Here is a 7,892-nt window from a genome sequence, read left to right as displayed (position 1 = left end):
TATAAAAATGTCTGTTGATTTTGTATCCTCTAACATTACTGAATGGGTTCATCAGTTCTAACAGCTTTTTGGTGGAGTGTTTAAATTTCTCATGTCCTCTGCAAGCATGGATATTTTGAATACCTCTTTTCCAATTGGATGCCCTTTGTTTCTTTATCCTCCATAATTTTTCTTGCTAATACTTCCAATACTATATTGAATAAGAGTGGTGAAGTGTACATCCATGTGTTGTTCTAGATCTGAGGGGAAATGCTTTCAGCTTTTTCCTATTCATTATGATATCAGCTGTTGGTTTGCCATAAATGGTCTTTATTATTTTGAGATATGTGTCTTCTGTACTTCATTTGTTGAGAGATTTTAAAATGAAGGGATGTTGACTATTATCAAATGCTTTTTTTGCATCTACTGAGATTATCCTATGGCATTTGTTCTTCATTCTGTTGATGTGATTTACGATGTTTACTGATTTGCAAATATTGAACCAGTCTTATGTCTCTGGGATATCTTCCACTTAATTATGATGTGTAATCTTTTTGATAGTATTGGATTTGGTTTCCTAGTGTTTGGTTGAAAATTTTTGTGCTACTTTCATTAAGGATATTAAGGATATTGGTCTGTACTTTTACTTTGTGTTGTATCGTTGTTTGATTTTGATATGAGAGTGATGCTAACCCTGTTAAAATGGTTTGGCAGACTTATGTCCTTTTTAATATTTTGAAATTGTTTGAAAAGTGTTGGAGTTCATTCCTCAGAAAATGATTTGTAGAATTCAGTAGTAAAGTCATAAGATCCTGGACTTTTCTTTGATGGAATATTTTTAACTACTGCTTCAACCTCATTGCTTGTTATGAATCTGTTTAGATGTTCTGTATCTTCTTGATTTAATCTTGGTAGGTATGCTGGGATATCTCCATTCCTTAAAGGTTTTCCAATTTGTTAGCATATAGTTGTTCATGTTCCCAAGAAACACTTTTATTCTGGAATAATTTCAAATTTACACAGAAGTTTCAAACAAAGTACAAGTGGGTCTCATATACGCTTCGCCCAGTTTTGTCTAGTGTTAACATCTATAACCATCATATTATATTTGTCAACTCTAAAAAGTTAATATTCATATATTCCTATTATCCAACTAAATGTAGCTTACAGACATTATTCAGATATCATTTGTTGTTCCACTGGTGTCTTTTTATTGTTCCAGGATAAGGATGCTTTTAATATATATGTTACTTGATATGTCTGCTCTGCTTGAGACCCAACAATATTATACTGAATTCAGATATTACACTGAAAATAAAAGTCACATCATAAAGTGTCCTACAATGCACTATATCATTTACCCCTCCACCACAAATTACTTTTGTGCCCTCTTCTCTTAACTTTATTCCTGCCTTGATCCCATGCTTTGTTTACAATTGACATTCTTTCTCTTCATTTTTAAAAAATTTATTCATTTGTTTATTTATTTGAGAGGTATGTACACACAAGACACGCACACACACATAGATCCTATCCATTGGTTCACTCCCCAAATGCCTACAATAGATAGAACTGGGGGAGCCAAAACCAGGAGCTGGGAACTCAATCCAGGTGAGTAAGTGACAGGAACCCAACTCTCTGAGCCATAACCATTGCCTCCCAGAATCTGCATTAACAAGAAGCTAGAGTCAGGAACTGGAGCCAGGTGTGGATCTTGGGTACTCCGAAATGAGAGGCAAGTGTACTAATTAGTATCATAAGTACTAGACAGAAAACTTGATGTTCTTTAAAATACCAGACATATTTCTTTGTTAGGCCTCTGCTTGTGGCATTTTTCCTCAGAAATATGTAAAGGTAAATCTCTCATCCCCTTCAAGTCTTTGCTTAGATATCATTTTATCAGTGATGTCCATCCTCAAGTTTTGAAGACCTTCCTTGTTCTATACTTCCCATTCCCATTCCTGTATTTCTTATCCTCAAAGCACTTATCTACATCTTTATTTATATAAACATCTTATTTTAGAATGGATTTAAATTTACAAATAAATTGCAAAGATAGTACTGAGACTTTTTACATACCCTACACCCAGTGTCCCCTATGCTTAGCTTCATAAATCTATTACAACTAAGAGTTCAACATTGTTACATTACTATGAAATGCACTATGTGTTATTTGTGTTTTATTAGCCCCACTACAACCACCAATGCACTTTGCCTGTTGTAGGATCTTGTATAGGACAGCACATTATGTTTTGTTCCATTTCATTTGGGACAGCACATTATGTTTTGTTCCATTTCATTTGCCTCCACTCTTTTACTACAGTTTCTCAGTCTTTATTTTTCGTGTGACCTTGACAGTTTTGAAAAATGCTTTTCATATGTTTTGTAGAATGCCCCTCAGTTTAGGTTTGTCTTCTGTTTTTCTCATAGTTAGAATTGTAGTTATGGATTTTGAGGAGAAAAATCAGAGGTGAAGTGCACTGTTGACCTTATATCACTGTTAACATTGACCTTGACACTGAGACCAGGGGTTGGGGGGGGAGCATTTGTGAGGTTTCTCCACTGTTTTGCTTCACCTCCTTGAAAACAGAGTATCTACATAAATTATTTGGACATCTTCCACATAGGAGATTTCTGTTTCCCCCATTTATTTATTTATTTGATTATTTATTTATATCACTATGCACTTACAAATATTTATTTTATACCTTGGGTTATACTCCAGTGTCAATTTGTTTCTTTATTAGTCTGGTTTTTCCAGCTTTTATGTTTGAGAACTCTTTCAGTTAGCTTCTGTGTTTCCTTGGCATGCCTAAAACTTTTGATTTATAAGAACTTTCTTACTTTCTGACACTCCAAAATACTCTAGGCTGATCTTATATATGTTCTGTCACTGTTCTACAATCAGTGATTTCTTTAAGAACCCTGGATCTTATTGGAGAACAGTATTAGAAACAAGATCTGGTTGCTGGTTGTGTCCATCGCTACTAAGATACCATTGCTTATAGACTATGTCAGTGAATAGAGCTAAGATTATATGTATGTGTACTGACCAATGTATATACAATACCTAAAATTATTTCTATTTCTATCCACCTGTATTTATTTTAAACTACATACATGTAAGTTAAAAGTAATATATCCTTCTCTATCCCTTGGTTACCTGTAACATTCCACTCCAGCTGTAAGAAGCTTGGCTCCTATCATATGCCAACATTTACTTGTTTATTCAATCCCAGTAAATATACACATGGCACCAGAATTGTTAACCCATATCTCCATGAAACCTTATCAGCTAGAGTACAGTCTTTATGTACCTTGCTTTTTCTCCATTTAGTACCTTTTTTTCTCTTCCTTTTTAATGAGGTTATAGCATATATTTGTGACAGAGTTACACTTAACGATTACAGACTGAATTCTATTCTGCTATTCCTCAACTTCCTGGTTAATTTTTTTTTCATTACAAAAATTAAAGTTCATTGTATAGGTTTTAAAAAAGGCATAGCATCATGTGTCAAATAATACAGTATGATACAGATTAGTTTCACCAACCTAACATATCCCATGTTTTCATTACTACTACTTCCCTAAGCACCGGGAATCCACTGGATCATTTTCTGTCTTTATAGTTTTGCATTTTCTTCAGTATGTTTTGTAAATGGAATCCTCTAGGATGTGGTGTTATAAATCTGATTTCTTTCACTTAGGAAACTATATTTATCATTCAACGATATTGTGTTTAAATTAAATTATTCCTTTTTTAAAAGATTTTCTGTATTTATTTGAAAGTCTGAGTTAAAAGGGGTGGGGGAGAGATTGATTGTCCATCTGCTAGTTCACTGCCCAGATGGCTGCAACATCCAGGGCTGAGCAAGACCAAAGCCAGGAACCAGGAGCTTCATCAGGGTCTCCTACATGGATGGCAGGGGCCAAATACTTGAACCATTTTCCACTGCTTTTCCCAGCCACTAGCGGAGAGCTGGATTTGAAGAAGTGGAGCAGCTGGGACACAAACTAGCACCCACCTGGGATGCCAGCATCTCAGGCGACAGCTTTACCCCCACAGCACAGCACCAACCCCAAGCTTATTAATTTTTATCTCAGGATATTATGGAGGTACCAAAATGTGATTATCATTTCACCTATTGAAGGACATTTTGTTTTACTCCATGTTTTGTTGATAATTATTTAGGTTGCTGTAAAGGAGCTTATACAGGTATGTCCGAAGACGTAAATTTTTAAATCAGTTGGGTAAATACCAACTAGGAATGTGATTGCTGATTCCATAGTAGGACTATGTTTAACTTTATAAGACACCCTTTTAAACTGTCTTCCAGAGTGACTACATCCCTACTGTTTTATATTCCCTGCAGCACAGAATGAGTTCCTCTTATCTCTTAATCTATGGTCCTATGTTTTCACCAATGGTATTCTGTTATGATTATTGTAGCCTTTATAGTAGTTTTTTGAATTAAGTGGTGTGAGTCCTCAAACTTTGTTCTTCTTCCATATAAATTTTGGAAACCAATTTGTAATGTCAGCAAAATAATTTTATGGAATATTCAGGGAGATTGTGTTGAATGTATACATGACGTTAGAAAGAATTGATACCTTAACCATAACAATATTGAGTTTTCCAATACAAGAATATGAACTCAGTCCACTAACTCACATTTAAATATGCCTTTAATTTTATCAGTGTTTTGTAGTTTCATATATATATATATATATATACTGTTCATATTTTGTTTATTTCATATCTAAATATTTTGATGTTATAATAAATTTTGTTTGTTTTTAAATTTTAAATTCATTTTGTTCATTGCTGATATAGGTGAAAGTTATTGAATTTTGCACATTATTTGTAACGTCTATTGTTGCCAAGCTTGCTATTAGTTCCAGGAGATATTTTTTACCTGTAGGTTTTTTGGCATTTTCTCCATAGACATATATTTCATTAGCAAATAAAGAGAGTTTTATTTACTCCTTTCCAATATGTGTAACTTACTGTTTCTGTTGCTTTTTTTGCACTTGCCTTGAGTCTTATCTAAAGGAGAAAACATTCAGTCTCTCACAATTAAGCATTATGTTAGTTGTAAGTTTTTTATATTTACCCTTTATTATGAAAGAAAGTTCTCTTCTACTTCAAGGTTTTTGAGAATTTTTATTATGAGTCGGTATTGTATGTGATTGAATGATTTCCTGCATCTACTGATATGCTCATGTAATTTTTCTTCCATAGCTTAACATGGTGAAATTGATTGCTTTATGGAGATTAAACCAGTATTGCATCCTTAGTGGAAGCCTATATGGCTTTGGTACATAATTTTAAAAAATATATTGCTGGGGCTGGTGCTGTAGCATAGCCAGTTAAAGCCACCATCTTCAGCACTGACATCCCATATGGGTGCCAGTTTGAATTCCAGCTGCCCCACTTCCTATCCAGCTCCTTGCTAATGTGTCTGGGAAGGCAATGGAGTATGGGTCAAAGTACTGGGGCCCCTATATCCATGTGGGAGACCCCAGAGAAACTCCTGTATCCTGGCTTCAGCCTGGCCCAACCCTGGCCATTGCAGCCATTTGGGGAGTGAAACAGGGGATGGAAGATCCCCCCCCCCAATAATTCTAAGTTATAAATAAATAAATAAATAAATAAATAAATAAATAAAATGTAATTTGGCAACATTTTACTGAAATTTTTTATATCTGTGTTCATGAGTGATGATAGTTTATTGTTTCCTTTTCTTCCATGGCTTCCTTTGGTTTTAGTATGTGGTTGATACTGGCTGCATGCAACGAGTAGGGGAGTAGCCCTTCCTTTTATATTTACTGGAAGAGAGTGTACTAGATGTATTTGCTCCTTAAATGTGTGTCAGTTTTATTTTCTTAATCAATTCTGTGTTCTTATAACAAAATACTCGAAACTGGATAATTTATAAAGAAGAGAAATGTATTTTCTTCCAGTTCTTGAGCCTGGGGAGTCCAAGATCAAAGTACTGGTAGGTTTGGTTGTCTGGTGAGGATCTGATCTCTGGAGCCTTAAGTGGTACCTTAAATTTTGCATCCTCTGGAGAGGAGGAATTCTGTATTTTCACAGGGTAGGAGGTGGAAGGGCAGAAGGGACAAACTTTCTCCATTAAGTTTCTCTCTCTCTCTCTCTCTTTCTTTCTCTCTCAGATTTATTTATTTGAAAAGCAGAAGTACAGAGAGAGACAGGGATCTTCCTTCTGCTGATTCACTCCTCAAATGGCCCTACTCGGGAACTCCATCTGGGTCCCCCACATGGGTGGCAGGGATCCAAGCACTTGGGCCATCTTCAGCTGCTTTCCCAAATATATTTGCAGGGGAGTGGAACAGAAGTGGAGCAGCCAGGACTCTAACCAACAGCTCATAGGTCATACTGGTGTCACAGGTGGGGCACAACTCACTGTGTCACAAAGTAAGCCCCCTTTATGTTCTTTTAAAAGTTCCATTAGGGGTCCAGCACTGTGGCGCTGGATTAATCTACTGATTAATCCTCCACCTGTGGTGCCTGCATCCCATATAGGCACTGGTTCTAGTCCTAGCTGCCCATCTTCTGATCCAGCTCTCTGCTGTGGCCTCAGAAAGCAGAAGAAGATGGCCCTTCACCGATGTGGGAGACCTGGAGGAAGCTCCTGGCTCCTGCCTCCAGATCAGCTCAGCTCAGGCCGTCGCAGCCATTTGGGGAATGAACCAGCTGTTGGAAGACCCTTCTCTTTGTCTTCTCTTTATCTCTCTCTCACTGTCTGTAACTCTACCTCTCAAATAAATAAAATCTTTATTTAAAAAAAAAGTTCCATTAAGAAGGGCTTGGGGACAACGTTGTGGTATAGCGGATTGGGCCAACATCTGCAACCCATGCATCCCATATGGGTGCCAGTTCAAGTCCTGGCTGCTCTACTTCCAATCCAGCTCCCTCCTGATGTGCCTGGGAAACAAGCAGAGGATGGCCCGAGTGCCTGAATCGCTGCACCCACGTGGGAGACCCAGAAGAATCTCCTGTCTCCTGGCTTCAGCCTGGTCCAGCCTTGGCCATTGTGGTCATTTGGGGAGTGAACCAGTGGATAGACAACATCTCCTGTCTGTATTTCCCTCTCTTGCTGTTAAGTCTTTCAAGTAAATAAATAAATCTTAAAAAAAACACACAGTCCCTACCCACATGTGTTAATAACTTTCTAAAGCCCTCACCTCTTAATACCATTACATTGGTGATTAAGATTGTTGGCATATAGCTCTTTCTAATAATTCCTAATGATTCTTTTAATTTCTGTGGTATCTGTCGTTACATTTCCTTTTTCATCTCTAATTTATTAATTTGCGTCTTCTACCTCTTTTTTTTTTTTTTTGGTTAGTTGGGCCAATGGTGTATCAATTTTATTTAGTTTTTCAAAAAAACAGCTCTTCATTTCACTAATCTTTTTTTTAAATTTTTTGTTTCAATTTTGTTTATATCTTCTCTAATTTTAAGTATTTCTTTCCTCCTACTAATTTGGGGTTTGGTTTGTTGTTGTTTTCTAGATCCTTGAGATACATTGCTATTATAAATGAGATACAGTATCAAATTATGGTATCTCTCCAATTTCTTGATGTGGGTAAACTTCCCTCTTAACACTACTTTTGCCAAATCCTGTAAGTTTTGATATGCTGTATTGTCCTCTTCATTCATTTCCAGAAATTTTTGATTTCTCTTTTGATTTTTTTCTATGAACCACTGTTCATTTAGGAGCATGTTATCCAGTTTTTATGTGTATGCATATGTTCTAGAGATTCTTCAGTTGTTGATTTCTAGCTTCATTCCATTGTGGTTAGAGAAGATGCATGATATGATTTTGATTTTTTTTTAAAATTTCCCAAGACTTGCTTTGTGACCTAGCATGTGGTCTATCCTAGAA

Source organism: Lepus europaeus, chromosome X, assembly GCF_033115175.1.
Source record: "Lepus europaeus isolate LE1 chromosome X, mLepTim1.pri, whole genome shotgun sequence".
Classification (NCBI taxonomy): Eukaryota; Metazoa; Chordata; class Mammalia; order Lagomorpha; family Leporidae; genus Lepus; species Lepus europaeus.
The sequence above is the reverse complement of the archived record's forward strand: the minus strand, read 5'-3'. Positions refer to the sequence as shown.